The sequence below is a fragment of the Myiozetetes cayanensis genome, unplaced genomic scaffold (assembly GCF_022539395.1).
Source record: "Myiozetetes cayanensis isolate MyiCay16 unplaced genomic scaffold, myiCay2020 scf10, whole genome shotgun sequence".
NCBI lineage: Eukaryota > Metazoa > Chordata > Aves > Passeriformes > Tyrannidae > Myiozetetes > Myiozetetes cayanensis.
This window is the reverse complement of record NW_026086605.1, coordinates 32689823-32708086: the sequence shown is the minus strand read 5'-3', so window position 1 is coordinate 32708086 and position 18264 is coordinate 32689823. Positions and strand designations below refer to the sequence as shown.

At 40.4% G+C, this 18264-nt stretch overlaps 1 long non-coding RNA gene across 1 annotated transcript; it reads left to right on the top strand.

Annotated features, from left to right (window-relative positions):
* The first annotated feature begins 2243 nt into the window (after positions 1-2243).
* Positions 2244-15282, top strand: LOC126634698 (uncharacterized). Its single transcript, XR_007627418.1, has 4 exons — positions 2244-4909; positions 6833-7047; positions 11824-11924; positions 14934-15282. It is a non-coding gene; the product is annotated as an uncharacterized LOC126634698 (long non-coding RNA).
* Positions 15283-18264: the final 2982 nt, after the last annotated feature.

The following is an 18264-nucleotide window of genomic DNA, read 5'->3' as shown; positions in this document are numbered from 1 at the left end:
AGAATGAAGCTGTACTATCTCGTACTGCTGCAATATTTCACCCTGGAACGTGAGTGACAGCCCTTGTTCCTGATTTACAAAAAAAGGAAAGCTTCAATTTAAACTCTTCATATTCTTCTTCAGTGAATGAATATCAAGTTATCATCATCTGATGTGCATTTTGAGACCTTAATCTCTCTGTCTGAGGCACAATTTGTTATATAGAAATTCTTTTTCTTACGTAAATGTCTGGCAATTCAGATTTATTGATTTTTGCTTTGGTTTTGTAGTATGAAACAAGAAAAATCAGGAAGACTACAAAGGCACCCAACTGAAATATTGCTAAGTTTTTACCTGTAAAAAAATAACAAATAAAATGCCATATAAATTATTGCTTCTAAGCACCTATTCTAGTCCCTGCAAGTGAACCACGGTCTGGGATACTAAGTGAACAATTGGCATTTAATTATCTGGCACAGTGTTTTAGTGAGGCTGAGGCACATAGAGAGCACTGACTTGGGAAGCCCACACGAGATAATGTTGTAAACTGTTCCATGACTGGACAGAGTTTGTGATTTAACCTCTTAAGAGTACAAAGAGGTTTAAAGTTCCTGCTCCATGGGTACTACTTTTGCTTGCTCAGCTTTAGCTTCTTAGGCAGCTGTGCCCCCTTGCTGAAGCACAGTCTGGTTAAGGGGTTTATATTATCTTGTGTCTGTGCTGATCACATCCTGTGTGCTTAAAGGTCGCAGCTAAAGCTCCAGTTTCAACTGCAAAGGGCTGAAATACATTCCAACATCAGGCCTTTCCAGACTGGAAGTGAGGCCTGTCCTGGGAATGAAGTGCAGCCCTGGAGCCTCCCTGGAACAGGGGCCTCCTCCCCGAGGGCCAGCTTGTGTCTGCTGGAAATCAGAAGGGGAGAAGCAGAGCTGTGGGCAGCTCTTTCCTCTGCTCCTTCTTTTTGCTGGCTGAGCCTATGGGAAGGGAGCAGTGTGTGCCTCAGTGGGGTGTCACGGGGTGTGCAGCCTGCACAGTTATCTCCTGGGGATGCAGCTCTGTGCTAACCCCTCCACCCCCAATTAGAACACCCAGCTCTTTGCAGCTTTAGATGCCACAGTGGAAGGCTGTATTTTATAGGGCTGGAGAAGTGCATATTTTACATGGTGGCAAAGCTGAACTTGCTCCGTTTCTCGGCTACTCTTTCAGAGTGGCACATCCTCGGTTCATCTCAGCATTTGGAAAGGTCATCAGACACTGGGAAAAGATGATACAGTCCTTTAGAGAGCACTGGACACACTAAGGAGGAAAGGCAAGTAGGGAAGGGTGTGTGATCAAAACCTGCTGAAGTCAAATGATCTTAAAGAATGATTTTGTTGAAAGAATATATGAAAATTATCCAAGTGAGATTATTCAGGGTTTTATTTTCCTCTGTTGTACAGATAGTGCTTGATTTTCTCAATTAAGTGCTCTGTGTATTTCAACAGAGGTTGTTTATCACAGCTTTTCTGCAGGTGACCCTGGCAGAGCAACTGTTTGTCCAGTGTGGTTATTTGAGACTTTTTTCTGGGTCTTTTGAACAAAGCAGTGAAACATGAAAGAAATAATTTCTGCCAACTTGCTTAAGGAGTATTACTGCAATATAAGGAGATACTCTCAAAGATGTGTTTAGATTGGCAAATTAGTTTTATAATTCTAGTTTGAAAAAAAAAGAAAGGGTGTAGTGAAGAAGCCACTGTCTGATAGCAAAAGGAGAAAACCAGTTCCCCAGCAAAGGACCTGGAACAGCTTCCTTCCTCTTCTGCCCATTGAAGCAGGAGATGTAGAAGGGAACAGAATTCTCCTTCTTGTGTTGGGAAGCAAGGTATTCCTGAGAATGAATTTGATGCCAAATTCTTACTACTTAGAGAGTCACTTTTCTTTAGAGCTCACCGTAAACATTTCAGTCAGAATTTTGAATCTAACTCTTCTCTGTTTTCAGCTTGTGTAGAAAATAACTTCTCAATTCTATTTTTAGTAAGAAAGAAGTTCGGTTCTATTCAAATGTAGCACTGCTTGGCTACTGAATTTTTAAAATATTTTGAATTATGTGGGATTTTCAATTCAATGGAAAGTGTTAAGTTTCAGCAATGTTGCTGTGAGGCTACCAGGGAACCCCATTAATTCTACCTTGCTCATGCCTTGAGAGATGTCTGGTTTCTTTATTTTTCTTTTCTTTTTTCCTTCCTACAGGAATCTGTACTATCCAAGGACTATAGAGGGCTGATGATGAGGGAAGCACTGGGTAAGATGAACCATTCACATTTCATAGTCAGGAAACAACAACTTTTGTTCAAAGGAGACCAGGCATGCAGCCTGAGAGGGTCTCTGGGCTAGATGGCAGTAAGGTTGAATTCAATATATTTTCTCAAATATCTATTAAACTATCTTTTTGTGAGTGAAAAGACATGACCAGGGGAACAGCTATCCTGTTACAGATCTGACTAATGATAATTAGTAATAATTTAGCCCTTCTATAGTCAAAATTGGAAGCTAAGCTTCAAACTTAAGATCTTGAATTCAGTCTTTGTTTAGGCTGAGATGTAGAATTGGCCTTGACATGCCTTGAGCCCTCCCTTTAACTTCTCCAGACTGGGATTTTGGAACAGAACTGTCTTTGTGGCCACAGAGAAACCATCCCTGTGTGCAGTGTCACAGCACACCATGGCACGGAGCTGGCAAAATGTATGCAGGAACTGCAGATGTTTCTGTTGAGCAGACAAGTGCAGACAACTGCAGAAAACTCTGTTGAGCAAGCAGTAAGAACAAACTCTTGCAAAAACACAGTAGGTGTCTGTGGCGTCAGTGAAAGCACCAGTGACTTTGCTGACTGGAAAAGTGTCGTGATGAACCCAGTATCCAAGGGAGGAACTGCAGTGCTAATTACAAATAATATTTCTAAACTGCTGTTATTTAGGGTGGAAATGTGATGACTGATTCCAGCAGCCTGCAGTTCTCTGCTCTTGACTGGCTCATAACCTACAGCACCAAACCAGAGCACTGAGGGCAACATTTTTTGCTTTCATGGGACACAAGCCATGAACAAAACTAACTCCAGGAACTCCTTCCACCTACTAATTCAGTTTCCATTAGCCAACTGGGTTTCCAAGAGCCCATATTTATGGCAATCTTCTCTTATTAGCCAAGTGATCCTTAGGATTAAATATTCACAAAGGTACAATTAGATTCCACTCTTTGTTTTGGCAGTGGTTTGACCCAAAAATCCTTACCTGGAAGGGGGGAAAATTGCACCGCAAGGATGTTGCATAGCCTGACACCAAACACTTTCATTTCCTCTTGTTTGAGGCTTGTTAGACTCATTGCTGAGTCATCACTGAAAGAATCTGAGCTTTTTGTAAGGAAACAGCACTAGTGAAATCTCAGCAAAGCTGAAGGAAATCCCAGATGTGTCTGATCTACCTCTGTTTTATTTGGTGAGAGAAAGCTTTAGGTGTTTGATACCCTGAAGATGTTTTTTTTCAAACTCCCCTTCTGTGTCATCATAAACAGATTATATGTAAATAGCACTTTTAACGTAAAAAGCATTTGAACATCTTTGGCTTTCAGCTGTAGTTAGAAATTTTGGTCAGTACATGTTGTTTGTGTCTTAGCTTTTCAAACTACCATTACTTTTACTGAGAGTGCTTTTATATGAAACCCAGCATCAGAACAGCTCTCAAGTTGCTGCTTCTTCCTCTGCATAGAGGCACCTTTGTGACCTTTACACAGCAGGACACTGCATGCCCAGCAGCTCAGATGGATATTGGAAAGTTTAGCAGATCTTAGAGGCCATATCCACTTCAAAATTAATTTAATTGCACATAAATTGCATTTACCCACAGACTGTTATGGAGTGTTCCAACTGTATGATTATTACAGGCTATGAAAAACAAGCTAAGAGATGACTCAAGTGATCTGCCTTGCAGATGTTTGATGTTCACAATCCCATTCTCACGTGCTTGCAGGAATTCTCATGTAGCAGTTGCCATTGTCACCATTTTCCTTACTGCCTTTGACAAGCTGTGGCTGCTGCAAGACAGACACTGAGACTCCAGACACAGGAAAGGTTAGGCTGGAGCAGAGGACTAAGATTAGCAGTTCTCTGTGTGTTTGGGAGTGTGAGTGTAAGATATTTTTAAAATTGTGTTTGGAAAGCTATGCCCAAGCAGGGGGTTTACTTTTCTGTTTTAGACACATTAGTGGTTTTGAATTCCATTCCTTGTAATGAGTCAGATAACTCCCATTTCTGAGTAATGTGATTAAATATGGAAAACAGAGAGCCTCCAGGCTCAGGAGTGTAACAGCTTCTGATGAACACAAAATCCCTCAGAAATGGGATGGGATAAATCCTTTCTCCAAGTTACTGTGCAGCAGACACTGCAAGAGCCCCGGGTGCACTTGGAGCTTTGCCCTGGCCCATGGCCTCACTGTTACAGTACTGGGCACCCTAAGCAGTAGAAAATCCTGAACTCTGCTTCAAGGAAAAAGCACGTTCAACACTCACGAACTTTTTCAACATTTCCTTCATACTCTCACTTAATGATTTTTTTTTTCACTCTGATCACAGAAAGTCTTCATTTTTTCATAATTGCTATAGTCCCTAAATAGTTCTCAAAATGAGAATTGAGACCCTTTCTACCATGTCTCAAGTTCCATTGGCCTCCTCAGTGAATCTCCTTGAACTGCAAGGTAAACAATATCCTGAAGGAACTCCACATAACGTCAAATTGAAACAAACAAATCGAAGCTGACTTTTCAATTGGAAGGAAGACAGGTGATGGCTGTCTTTTGAGGCCTGCCTGGGATGCTTCTCCATCCTCCTCTCCCAACGACCTGTGCAGCCAGACCTCAGATATCAGGACAAGATCTGAGTGGTACTTCAAGTGCTCGTAAGGTAGGACAAGTTTTTGTTGATTCCAGGAATGTGTATTGTCCATTTTCCTTCAAGGATTGCCCATGTGGGCAAAAGTTTATATGAAAGGCCGAAAAACAGGGGCGTGCAAACTACACGGCATTTGCACATCTTTTTGCCTGGTAATTTCAAATCTGTGGGCTGCTTTGTTTTTAAAATGAGATTCAGTTTCCCTACAAACACAGCTTCCCAATGGAAAAGGGAACTCAAGCCCTAAACTACACACAAAAGAAACCTGGATTGTGTTTTCCACCCCAGGTTTTCAGTTGAGCCCTTCCTCACTGTATTTCTTCCTTCTTGTCCACTGTTCTGACCTTTTTATGCCATTTCATCAGTTTCCCCTCAAAATATTGTAACATAAAAGCTTTCACGTTTGAATAATATTTTCGAAATACAATGTTTAAATGAGATTTATATTAGACAGAATTAATTTTCCCATAATATTCCTGTTTATGAAAACAACCACTAAACCAGTGAAATTTTAAACAGAAAAGTAAACTGATTTTTTTCTCTCCTCCACCCCCTCAGTGATTTAGAATACAGTTGACGTTGCATTGCACAATTGTAGTTATGGTATTGTGTAAATCTTTAACAAACTATCTTAATGTTGTATTTATGAGCAAATATACCTAGACTGCTAATTCTCAGCAGCTGTTGATGAGAAACATTCTTTCAGTACCACAGCAAGACCTGCTGTAAAATCTCTAAAGAATGCACAGGAGTAAAAAAGCACGGAGCACAGCGCTCCCCTTTGTGTTTGGTGCTCTGGCAAATGCAAGACCGAACTAACTCCTGAATTGACTAGAAATAATTTTTGATATGTAAATACCATTCTGCTCAGCTACAGGAACTAACACACTTGATATTGCTGTTTAAATTTGTTAGCTGTTTTTGAAAAAAAAAAACCCAGGCAGACAGAAAGAAATACCCTGACCTTAGGAACCTTCAGGAAGTGTAGGACAGGGAGAAGAGCAGAGCTGAAGTTTATGAAATGGTACCATTAACATTTGCTGATTTTGTTTTCACTCTTAAACTCTAGAGCATCTTCCCAAATGTAAACCTCATGACCAAAGAAGAGCTACTGATAAAGTAATCAGTGTCTTTAGTGTGATTTGTATAATGTTCTGCTGATGTACACTCAAGAGGTACTCTGTTCTCTTGTCAATTGTTGGCATATTATTTGGTAAAACTAAATATGGGCTTCTGATTACTGCTTAATGTTGCAATATATTGGGCCAAACATTTGCTACTGACAGTCAAATACTTTTCTGAGAGAGAGAAAGAGAGCAAGGGAGATAGTGCGAGCTCAAGGGTGAGAGCTATGCCCTTCTAGCAGGACTGTTTCTGCAGCTGTTGTGTACATTAATCCAGAGAGCAGATCTCCCTGCACTAAATATAGCACAGGGGTCATTTTACATGACAGAATAAATAAATAAATAAATAAATAGAAAGCATTTAACTGTGGGGATCTTGTTAAAATAGGTTTGATTTTGCTTAAGAAGTAATTCCAGATTATGGCAATTTTGTTTAAGAATACAAATATTTCAGAAAGTGGAGGCAAGATAAGCAGGAGGAAGAACACACTCCCACAAGGTACTTTTCAGGTCATTAGAATCTTCTTGACTCTTTGGAGGAGTCAGACTGGCTCCCAGGGATTTTGAGAACCCCACCGGTGCTATTCAAGTCCTTTATAATGCTTCAGAACACTGTTTCTCTTTCCTGGCAATGCACACATCTCAGCATAATTTAAACCAGTCAGTTTAAAAATTATCTGTCCCCTGTATATGCCTTCCCAGCTATAATTAGCATTCAAACATACACGCTCATCAAACTCTCCTACGCTGCTGCAAAATCAAAATGTATCCCGATCTAAAGTTGAGGGGTTACCTTTTTTAATTCCTCCAGATGTTGCTGCCCAACCCTGGCAGTTAATAGCGATGACAATTATCCAGAAGCGTGAGATGAAAGCTAAGGAAGCGAGGGGATTCTTCAAGTCCTCAGGACCAGAAACAGCTCGGAGTCCATGGAGTGAAGGAAGTTAACCTTCGTTATCGTGAGGATGGCTGTAAGGAGCTGGACAACCTGTCACCACCGGAGCAATCGCATTTGGCAGCTTGCAGGTCCCAAGTTATTTTGAGCAGCGTAAACCATGTGCCCGCCAAGCATTCCACCTCATTGGACAGGGAATACACTGCTCCCGCTGCACCTACGGGCACCCAGCGCTTCTCCCCGCTCACCAAACGTCCCCTAGAGATGCTTATGTGTGTTTGGCTGCTTTGTCCAAGAGGTGCTGTGGTGGCATTCTGTCGCTCTTGTCAGCTGCTTTACGCTTTCAGCCTTTTAAAATTGCTGGTTATTGCTCTTTCTTGAAGTGTTGATCAGAACTCGAAGATGGCAGTCACCGGGGAGCCCATCAGCTGGTAACAACGTAAAGGTTTCACAGTTCCAAAGGCAGACCCAGCAAACACGTGTGATTTAATAGTAAAATATTCCTGACTTCTTTGAAGTGCTCCTTTTTAATTTTAATAAGCACCGTGAAACAGTGCAGAAATCCTTCAGGATGACCTGTAACTACACATCCTCAAAAAGACACAACTCCTAAACTTGCTATTGAATGCACAGAAATAAGCTTTGGGGGAAAAGCAATTAAAAGAAGCAATTGAAACTAAGCCGTAAATAAAACTGAGAAGTAAACATAGGTGGAATAATTTCAACATATTTTAACCAGTACACAGAAAAACCCTGTGACTATATAGAATTTCATTGGTTAAAACCTTGACTGACTAAAACTTACCACGTCACTTGGTAAATGTAGAGCCTAGATTTTCTTTTCTACTCATTCTATAAACCAGCAACAGAAAGTTGTCTGTAATTTAAACAGCTCATCTTACAAAAAATGCTGCTTGATTGCCAATGTATTATTTTATTTAAAATGCCTGTCACAATTGGAATTGTAAAAGATTACTAAAATGTTATGCATTTATGATGGGGAATTTATATACAGCCCTTTTCAAATCTAATGATGGAATATCTGGCTTCTTGACCTTCTCCTAGTTCTCTCAAAATGTTATCAAGTGAGCACCTGAGCTAGAGAAGAGGTTCTCCTGTGGAATGTAGTACTTCAGAAAGTTACTTTATGAGTCATATAACAGTATGAAAAGTCAGAGGTAAAGGCAGTTCTTCTTTGAAAAATTTCCTGATGCATTGGAAGTACTTTTCTTTTACTTCTGTCTCTTTTTTGTAAAATAATGTGATGGTTTAACCCCAACTGTCACCGCCGAGGCCCGGGTTCGATTCCCGGTCAGGGCCACTCCCGGGCAGGTGGAGCTCGTTAGCCCTTAAAGACAACCCATCTACGTCCTGAGGACCTCGCTGCCACCGTCCAAGCTCGCTTGGCCCCGGCAGATGAACCTTAGGATTAAAGGGTGGGCTCAGTTCCGCGCACACTGTGTCTCACCTAAAAAATCCAGTGCGCAGGCTGGAAGGTGGAAAGACCTTCCCCGGATCTTCGCTCGCGAAGACTGGCCATTATTAACCCCAGCTGGCAACAAAGCCCCACACAACCACTTGCTTACAGCCCCCTGCTGGGATGGGGGAGAGGATCAGAAGAGTAAAAGGGAGGAAACTCGTGGACTCAGATAAAGGTGGTTTAACAAGTGAAGCAAAGCTGTGCACATACACAAATCAAGCCAAGGAATTCATTCCCCATTTCCCCTGGGCAGGCAGGTGTTCAGCCATCCCCAGGACAGCAGGGCTCTGTCACGTGCAGCAGTGACGTGGGAAGGCAAACACCATCACCAAGTCCCCCCTTCCTTCTTCTTCCCCCAGCTTTATGTGCTGGGATATCCCTTGGGTCAGTTGGGATCAGCTGTCCCAGCTGTGTCCCCTCCCAACTCTTTGTGCCCCCCAACTCCTCACTGCTGGGGTGGGGTGAGAGGCAGAAAAGGCTTTAGGTCTATGTGAGCTTTGCTCAGCAATAACAGAAACATCCCTGAATTATAAACACTGTTCAGCACAAATCTAAAACACAGCCCCACACCAGGTACTGTGGAAAACAATTAACTCCACCCCAGCCAAAACCAGCACAAATGCCATTGTCAGAACAGCATATGAGCATTAGTTTGTGACGTAGTTTCTTTGATGAGATGGAAAGGCTGTGTAGTGAAGTCAGCCCTTCTTTTGGGTACAGCTGGGGCATTTTATGGGGTGGGTGATGTCTAATGTAACTTTATACCAGGAATAAAGATCTAATGTATTCTTTATAGTATCTGTAACAGTAGATGTGAGCCATGCAGTGCTGACAGGAGCTGCATGTTGATATTGTACCACACGCTGCTGTGCCTTGGACATTACAGGAGATGTGTAGGATACAAAGTCTGAAGCCTGAAAATAAAGTCTGATGTGTCTGGTAAAGTAATTGTAAACCTGTGGGGACTTCTGCTGGCTTGCAATTATTGCCAAATGCTCATGGAGTCTTGCTGTTCCTGTGCTGTTTGTGAGCTGCTGTTTGTGCATGATATTGCCAAATTAAGCAATGCAGAGTGATTATTCAAGCTGATTGAAAAAAAACACAAAAAAGATCCACTTTAAGAGAGAGATTTATATAAGATGCTGGAATTGCAAAGTCACTGAATAATCTGGGCAACACATAAGCTAAGGTTTATGTAGAAAATACAGCACTGGGAAACCATGAATGTTATGAGCCTTTACTGTGGCAAACAAAGTGACCATTGTAACGGCAGGTGCTACAAGGCCAAAATTTCCGGGAACCACAGCAAATTGGAGCACACACAGGAGATGTGCCAGGTCTTTCAGAGCTGGCATTTTGATGGAGCAACACCAGAGAATTTCAGATTCACTTGTTTGCAAATAACAGCATAAAGCCCATGAAAATACTATTGCTCCTCTGTCTGCATTTTTAGAAGACAGTGAATTCAGGCTTTTGACTGCTGAGCACTAAAAAAAGGCATTTCAGAGTATCGTTATCTCCAGCTTTATGTCCTTTTGTCTTTGCTGGCTGGCAGAAGAACAAGGCATAGAGTCCTAGAGTAAATGATGTGAGCACTAATTCTCTCTAGATCGTGTCTGTCAAAGCTCAAACTACCTTCACAAGCAGGAAGGGCTTTAAAATGGAACTTTGTCATGGCTGGTTTTCTGTCATTCCACAGTAGGATTATCAGATTGTATTTGTAAACTTATGGATTTATCAGAAATGGAAAATTCTTGATTTTCTAGATATTAGGATGAAATTAATACTATGGTATTAATGGCATGTGCTGAACCAATAAATGAGAAATGAGACATGCCATTTTCAGATTTGAACAGCAAATAATTCTATAATCTCTTCTAGGTTATAGAATTTAGTAGATTATCTTAAAGCCGTTATTCTTTTCGTAAGAAAAATGTCAATAGCAAATTTCTGGGTGTTTCTGGTAAAGCTATTTCAGTAGTGATTTATAAACTTTGGGTAAGATAATATGAGTTGGATATTTTCTATCCATATCATTATGCAGTGCATCCCTCATCCTGAGCCTGCCAGGTGTTGTGTAATTCTAATTCCTATTCTAATTTAGAAGTAGAGGTGTACCAGAAGGATGAAAGAAATGGCAGCTTTTTTCTATAGAAGGTACAAATAATAACATTAAAATGTTCCTTGAGTCCTATTTTTTTTCACCCAGCCCCAAACATGTTTTATCATTTAACAGGCCAGTGCTCCTGTGAGGATTTCCCAAGTGTTACTTGAGAATTTTTCAGTCTCATTAATTATTTAGATGAAATGTACTAATGATTTATGGGGCCTGCTGCTGTTTCCAATGAAATCAGAGTTTGTTCTGTTGCTGGCATCAATAGGGGAGGAGTCAGGCTTTTCCAAAAAGTTAGTTATAACCACAGTAATGAAAGCAGTCTTCCAGTCATCCACACAGAGCCAAAATCCCTCGTATCCCACATTCCATCTATTTGCTTCTCAAAATGAATACACCAGCAGTTTGATTTGTTGCAGTAGAAAAGGTGCAGATGAAAAATGTTGTAAAGATTTCTAGAAATTAGAGATAATCCCCAGAATTTATTGATACCCAGAAATTATTGATGTTAGGGGTGGCAATAGTAAAAGTGGATTTGTACAATCCCTTTTTTGTAACAACACTTTTACTCAACTGTAAAGGTGTGAGATTCTTTAAGATAGCCTAAAAAAAACATGGAGGGCACTGTGTCCTTATTTTAAATTGTGATTTTTTTTTTCTTGTGCAGTATTATCCACTGTACAATACAAAAGTTTTATTCAACCTCTTATATCAGATTGTTTTTAAAAACAATTTTTTAAATTTTCAAAAACTTGAGATAAAATGAATGAGCACTCCTATCTATAGGATTCTATGACTTGGAGGCTACATCTGGTAATCAACAGAAATAGAAGATGAGAAATCAGTGGATTAAAATTAATAACCTGGTTTTGAATACCAGACAAAACATGAAGGGTATGTGCTGTTCCAGTCATGACTTTCTTTGGGCAGGTGAAGCAGAAGGAAGGTGATGACACTGCCAAAAAAACAGCTTAATTGAAAGGTGTGAGATTTACAGTCAGGGTTCCTACTCCCAGCATCATCAGAGACCCCAGGATTCATTTTGACACTATAGGATTTCACTGTCCTGATTGCAAGGCAAGACCAGTTCAAAACAGACCATAAAAGGGGATCTGATAATGCCAGTTCTGCTGTCTTCACCTGATTTGGAACACTCTGTGATATGTTGAAATTTGCATTCCTACTATGACCCCTCTCCTTCCCTGCCTTCTTTTCCTTCCTTACTTCATTTCTTGTCTTTTATGTCTTTCTGCCTCTTGTTTTTGATAAGAACCTGGTGTAGCAGACAAGGCTAATTTTGCTGTGTTGTTTCAGGTCTCCAGTCAAGCTGGCACTGCCTCAGCCTGCTGCTGGTGTAGGTGTGCACATCTTGCTGTAGCTGACACTGCGATGGACTCGTTTCCCTCGGATTACACGTAAGAGAGGGCACCGAGCCCAGCACTGTGTTTGTACTTGGGCTGTTCTTTATGGGGTTTGCCCTCCTCTTTCTTGTCTAAATTGTCATTCAGATAGAACAGGATTAGACCCTCAATTGGCTCTCCCTTTCTTCAGGACATACAAAAACATCTAATCAGGAGATTCACAGCATGATTAATACCAACTGAACACACTGTCAGAAGGACTGGTACAAAGAGTGGAGTAGCTGCTTGCTGAAACCTAAAGGAAAAGGAAATACAGGAATGTTACTAAAGTGAAAGCCGTATTGTAAATGTATAATTTGATTACTTGAACTTTTTCTCCTTTACTTGTAAAACAGTTTAATTTTTTATTCCTGGTAGCCATGTTTGAGGTTGATTCTAAGACTTCTACACTGTCTGCCTTTGTTAACCACTTACTGTTGTCCAGAGACAGGGGTATGAATTCTTTTGACCTGGGGTTGAGATTAACACAACAACATGTTATGAATTGTATTTTTAAAAGTGGATTAAGGGTTAGTCTAGGGAGATGTATTTTGTAACCAGAGTCTCTATTTCCAATTGCACATTTGTCAAACAGAGATTTACAGTTCACTCCTTATCACTTAAATGGCATTGTACATCTAGAACAGAGAGCAGAATTTCATCCAGGCTGCTTGCAAAGAAATTAAAACTCCTTAAAGAGCAGGGAGATTTCACTGAGAGTCCATTTGGAAGTTCTTTTAACATTGAAGAACAAAATAAATGTGGCTACTATTTGTGGAAATCCGATTAATGTGAATTGCATTGTAATGAGGAAAATATACTCAAAGGTAAAGACTTCTGTCTGACCTAAGAACACGTGTACTATATATATAAAATATAGGTATCTTCAGTGTCTTTAATGAGGCATAGTGGCTTTCCAGTGTGTTTCTTTGGTTTATATTAGAGGCCCTAAGGCCTACAGCAAGTTACCCACAAAGTCCAGGCAGGTGGCAGGAGCCTTAGGCAGCTCAGCTTGGTGGCAATGTAGATTAGGACCCTTAGGATTTTATACAACTCCCAACTAGGATGAATGGCTGGTGGTTTGAGCATCAGAGGCTTTTGAAGCCTGTTCTAGACACTGAGAAGTGTGAAAAATAACAGCTCAAGTCAGATGTTTAATATGACAAAACATTCAATAATTAGTAGCCAAAATTATACTTCATGAAATACACCCCTAATTAGGATGTCTTAAATTGTTGGCAGAACAGAATAAGGAGAAGGCATTCATGGATAGGGTACATTTTAAAAATAATTTCTTGAGACCTCTTGCTCTCCAGGCACGCTCAGATGAGAGTTTCGGTGTTTATCAGTAGTGGCATGACAATCAGCTCATCTCTGAACTTGTGGTCATCAGATCACCTCAGCTAGGCTGGCCTCTTTGGAGGACAGCAACGTGATTGCTCAGTGAGGTAACCAGAAGAACTAGTTAAAGATGAGAGCTTGGTAGGTAGGTTGCCTAGAATTGCATGGCTTAGATAGCAGGAGAGTACAGTTGGATAACAGTTTGCTAAAATACGACAGAAGCAAACTCGATGGAAAGGAGAAAGTGGGTCTAGTGCATTCCAGTGGTGCAAGACGATGAAGCGAGGAATGGTCAGTGTGAAGGGCCGGAGCTGGGGCAGACGAAGTCTCTCCGTCCCTACACGGAGCCTGTTGTCTCGACACATGGGGGCAGCAGAAAAGCACGACAATCTCTGTGCCAACAAGCGAGGTGCGCAATGGGGTTTGGGGAATCGTGTTGCCGGGTTACAGCTCGGGAGTGTGCGCTCGCTGCTCCGTGCGCGGCACGCAGGAGGCGCTGGCTCTGCCCGACCCTGGCGGCACAGACGAGGGAGAAAACCTGCTGGAGTTCTTAAAATGTCCCTCCTTTGTTTTAAAACAGGGCCGTTCTCTAATGAAAACACAGCTAGGATATAATCCCCAAACTCTGACTCCCATGAGGTGACTGGATTGGGAATTAGTTACTGTTTTCCCAGCACTTCAGTGTGTCACCTTATTCTGCACACTTGAGATCAGTTTACCAGCCCCTCCGGATCATTTTGGCACTCTTTCCCTTTCGCTGCCTCATCTGTCTGGAACGCCTTCCCTCAGGCCACTGAGTCACCTTCCACTTTAAATGTTACATTTTCATTGTAATACTAAACTGCCTTGTATTGTAACATCATTTGTAAAAATGTATATGAAGACGTGCTGGAAAATTTTGTCTGTAGATACCGATGAAGCTTTGAAACCCCAAGGTTTTTTAGGATACAACTTTACTGACAGAATTAATTTAAAAATAAAGGTCTTTTATGTCAAAACACAAGAAAACTTCCAGAAGGGACACAGATAAGAATTAAATTGTTACTACCAGCTTATTAAACACCATCAGTATCTGAATCACTCTGTTTACCTGAAGAACAAGTGACATGCAGGTAATGTAAGCTCACTTCGGTAAGTAAGGATCATGACCCAGAAAATTACCTCAGAACAACACCAGCAGGAGGTGCTGGCCATTCTGACTAACCAAGCAGATTGTTAGCTGTGCCAAAGGTGACTTCTTCACAAGTATATAAGACAGAGAAAGAGAGAGAAAGAAAAAGAGAGGAGGATATGCCTTTTCTATTAGGAATCTAATAAATGAGACCTCTAATTTATTTCAAATAAATCACCTCATAATCAAAAATATTGATGAATACTTTCCCAGGCCACATTTAAGCCAATGGTTCTCCTTATTCAGTTTCCAGTCTCCGGAACCATCTAATTTCCTAACAGTGAAAACATTAATTTCCTCAATGGAAGGAGTCAAAAGATCTATCACAGAATTTAAAATACATTGTGATCTGATAAACCACACACATGACAAGCCAAGTTTAGATCAACTGGTATATCAGTGACATACAGTAATGCCATGTGCTATCCCACAAGTTATAAAAGGAATTTTCTTTCTGCTTGAGGTGCCTTGGAAAATCCTTTTTTAAATGTCTCACTTCTTTTTTGCTTTAGAAAAGGAAGAATATTGGAAGACTTAAGCTACAATACTTAGAAAGAGAATGCAAATATTACGGTAAGTGGGACCGTGAAACTTCGAAATTTGAACTAAAATTTAGACATTATGCCCTTAAAGTATATACTTATATTGGCCAGTGACTTCCACTGGGAACCAACTTACTCATCTGAGGGTTTGACTTGGAGGAAAGGGAAGCAGGGAAAGTAAGAGCTTTGACTTATTGTCCAGGGAAGGCCAGCGAAAGAACTCAGTGGGAAGAAAGTTTTCCCGAGTTTTCCCAGCTGTAGTCAAGATAATAAAGTTTAAAATCCAAGAATTTGGTTCCCAAGAATAAGTTTCCTGAAACATAGCTATAAACATAAATTTAGGTGGTAATTATTGAGCTTTTGAATCTCACTTCAAAATATAAATATTTAAATTGTATTTTAAAAAACATTTTAATTCGCTTGTCAAATGCTGTTTTTTTTAACTTGCTGTGGTTTTATTAGAAAACATCAGGAAAATCAATATTATAACAGCATCTGTTATGTTGTTACTCAGGCAAATAGTGAGTTCTGTATCCAGTCAAAATCAGCTGTAAAACTAACTGTGGGAAGTTTTAAAATGAAGATTTTATGTGTGTTTTGTTATTAACTATTCTAAACTAAAACTTAGCCAAAAGATAATAATGCTCTGACTTGAAAATGTGCAGACATTGCAATCCCAGATTCTAAATCCTTAAGGGGTCATTGCTGATATAACTCATTGGAAATAACACTATTTCTAGTGGCTGTAAATGGAACACTTCTTGGTTCCTGCCTGTTTTAATTCTGCAGGGAAGGCAGTAGGGATTATTGTAGTTATGAACAGACTATGTTAATGCTTATGGTTATTATAAACACAGAAGACAACACAAACAGGTTTGTAACAGTGATGAGCTATTTAGAGGCTCAAACTTGAGCAAGAGGTCAGGAAAAATTAGAAAGATCACGTGTCGTTTGCCTCTCAGAAAAGTAATTTTTAATCCTAATGCTGTTTATTACAAAGTAATCACTTCTTCATAGGACAAATAAGGCTTAGTTTCCTTCATTTTATTGAACAACAAAAAAAAGAAGTTGAATTTATACTCAGGAATTTAATTTGTAATATTGATGCTGTCTGTTAAAGAGCCAGTTTGCCTGGCTGAGCTTGCTACAAGATATAAGCATATAACAGTTTTGTTTGTATTGAATTGTTTGTATTTGCAAGAGTTTTACTGCATTTGGGCGCAATATTTTTATATGAGTCTGCTGGCAAAAAAAAAAAAAAGTGTGTGTTTTCTGATGAAATTGGTGTTTCAAGCTGACTTCCCTGCTGGTTGTCTGGTTTTGGATGTCTCCACTGGGTCGTGGGATGAACAGAAGCTGCTGGCTCAGTTGGATCCTCTGGAAATGCTGTTTCTTTTCCCAAGACAGTCTCAGGAACAATCTCTCTTAAATCTCCAGGGCCCCATGCCCTAGGGCTACTCTGAAATTTATGTCTATGTATGTTTTGGACTAATTTTGCTGTTCTAGAACCTTGCCCAGAAGTTGAAAATAGCCCTTTATTCTTCTTTTGTGAAAGTATAAATATATGTGTGTAAAGTGGGGAGCATCTAGGATCCCTCCAAGGATCATTTCTGATTGGGATCAATGATCATATTTAGTGTTGTCTGAGGGACTTGCTGACATTACTGACAAGAAGGCCTTCATCAGGCAGCCACAGGTGATGAATCACTGCTCTCTCCTGCTCTATCCAAGGGAAAAAGACAGCTACATGCAGTGGAGGTTTGGCACAGGTGGCTGCTCTACTGTTTCTGCTTCCAAGTGATACACAGTTGCTTTGGCTTCCCCTTCCAAGCTCGAAGTTTTAAATGGAAGCAGTTTGTTGTATGGCGGTGGACCGAGTAAACAAAGAAACGTTATCCCAAACACATTCACCCAAAGTGTTCTGCGCTGAAATAAGAGCATCGAAATCACTCCCAGTAAATAAATCAACAACAGAAAGAAAAGACTACAAATTTATGGCAATTTTTTCTTTCCTAAATGTGAGATTAGCAAATACTGGCTTTAGGAGATCTCTGGGAACACGAGAAGTCACTACGTTTCTCTACCTTGGAATTGTGTGTAGGTAGCAGCAATGATTCCATTTTTCACAGTTATGAGGATTTGATTGCTCAGCTCAAACAGCTCACTTACCTTCTGTCTCCAAAATGAGATATTATTTTTTAAAATCTTCTATTCTAATGACAAGGGTGAGACTTATGTCATAGGAAATTAAGAATTACAGCCCTCCAAGGACTCCAAGCTCTGTCTGCTCACATACCATTTCTGGGGAGCTTCTTAACAACCTCTGCAAGAGAAATCTAATTTTCCATCTGTCCAAGAGTCTTTGACCACTGTGAATATTTAATCCACCTTTTGAACAGAGATGTCCTTTACTGTAGTTGATTCAAATGATTCACTACCACTTTGACGCTGCATTTCAGTCCATGCTCTACCACGTATCGGTTGCTGACTGCACCAAAATAGATCTTATAGCATCATACCCCTCTGGGTTTCAGTAATACATGTGAAATCATGAGTCTTCTCCTGAAATAAATCACAAAAGCTGCAGAGTACTGTCCAATCATCTTTACTGAACAAAAATATCCGTTGCAAAATAGTCCCCTATCTTTGAGCAATAACTAATAGCAGAAACAGCTGTATATAGTTACAATGTACCAGTCACAGTTTATGCCTCAGTGTTATCTTCTTCCCAGCTATTCTTCACAGAGTCCCACCACAGGAGTAGAGAAAACAGCTTGTACTCACAGTTGTTTAGGCACAGGTCCACAGGCTGTTACACTGAGCTAATGGCAGGGTCCCCTGCTTCCTGGAGATGTGTGCTGTGCCTCCTTCCCTCCTAGTAATCAGTCCTGACATCCCTTTCATGACACGCCTGTTGTGCCCTCTGATATTCCAATGTTTCCTTACAGTTTCTTTTTTCACCTCATCTGCAAGGGTTACTCAGGTCTGGGATCTTTTCCTTCACTGTTTCTGTTCCCATACCCAAACACATTCATGCCTGTCTTCCTACTGCCTGGAAGTTGTTTTTGTTTTTGTTTTTTTTTTTTTTTTCTCTCAATTCTTACTCCTTGTAAAACTAAGGACTTCATCACCCAAAAAATGGGGTAGAGAGAGAACTGAGTATCAGGAAAAACATCAGTCTGACTCAACAGAAGGGGGCTTTACTATGGTGTGTCTGATTTCCATACCAGCACTTTTTTTTTTTCTTCCACTCCCAGTTCTATTCCAGTAACAACAAACTTAATTCTGTGAATTAAATGCC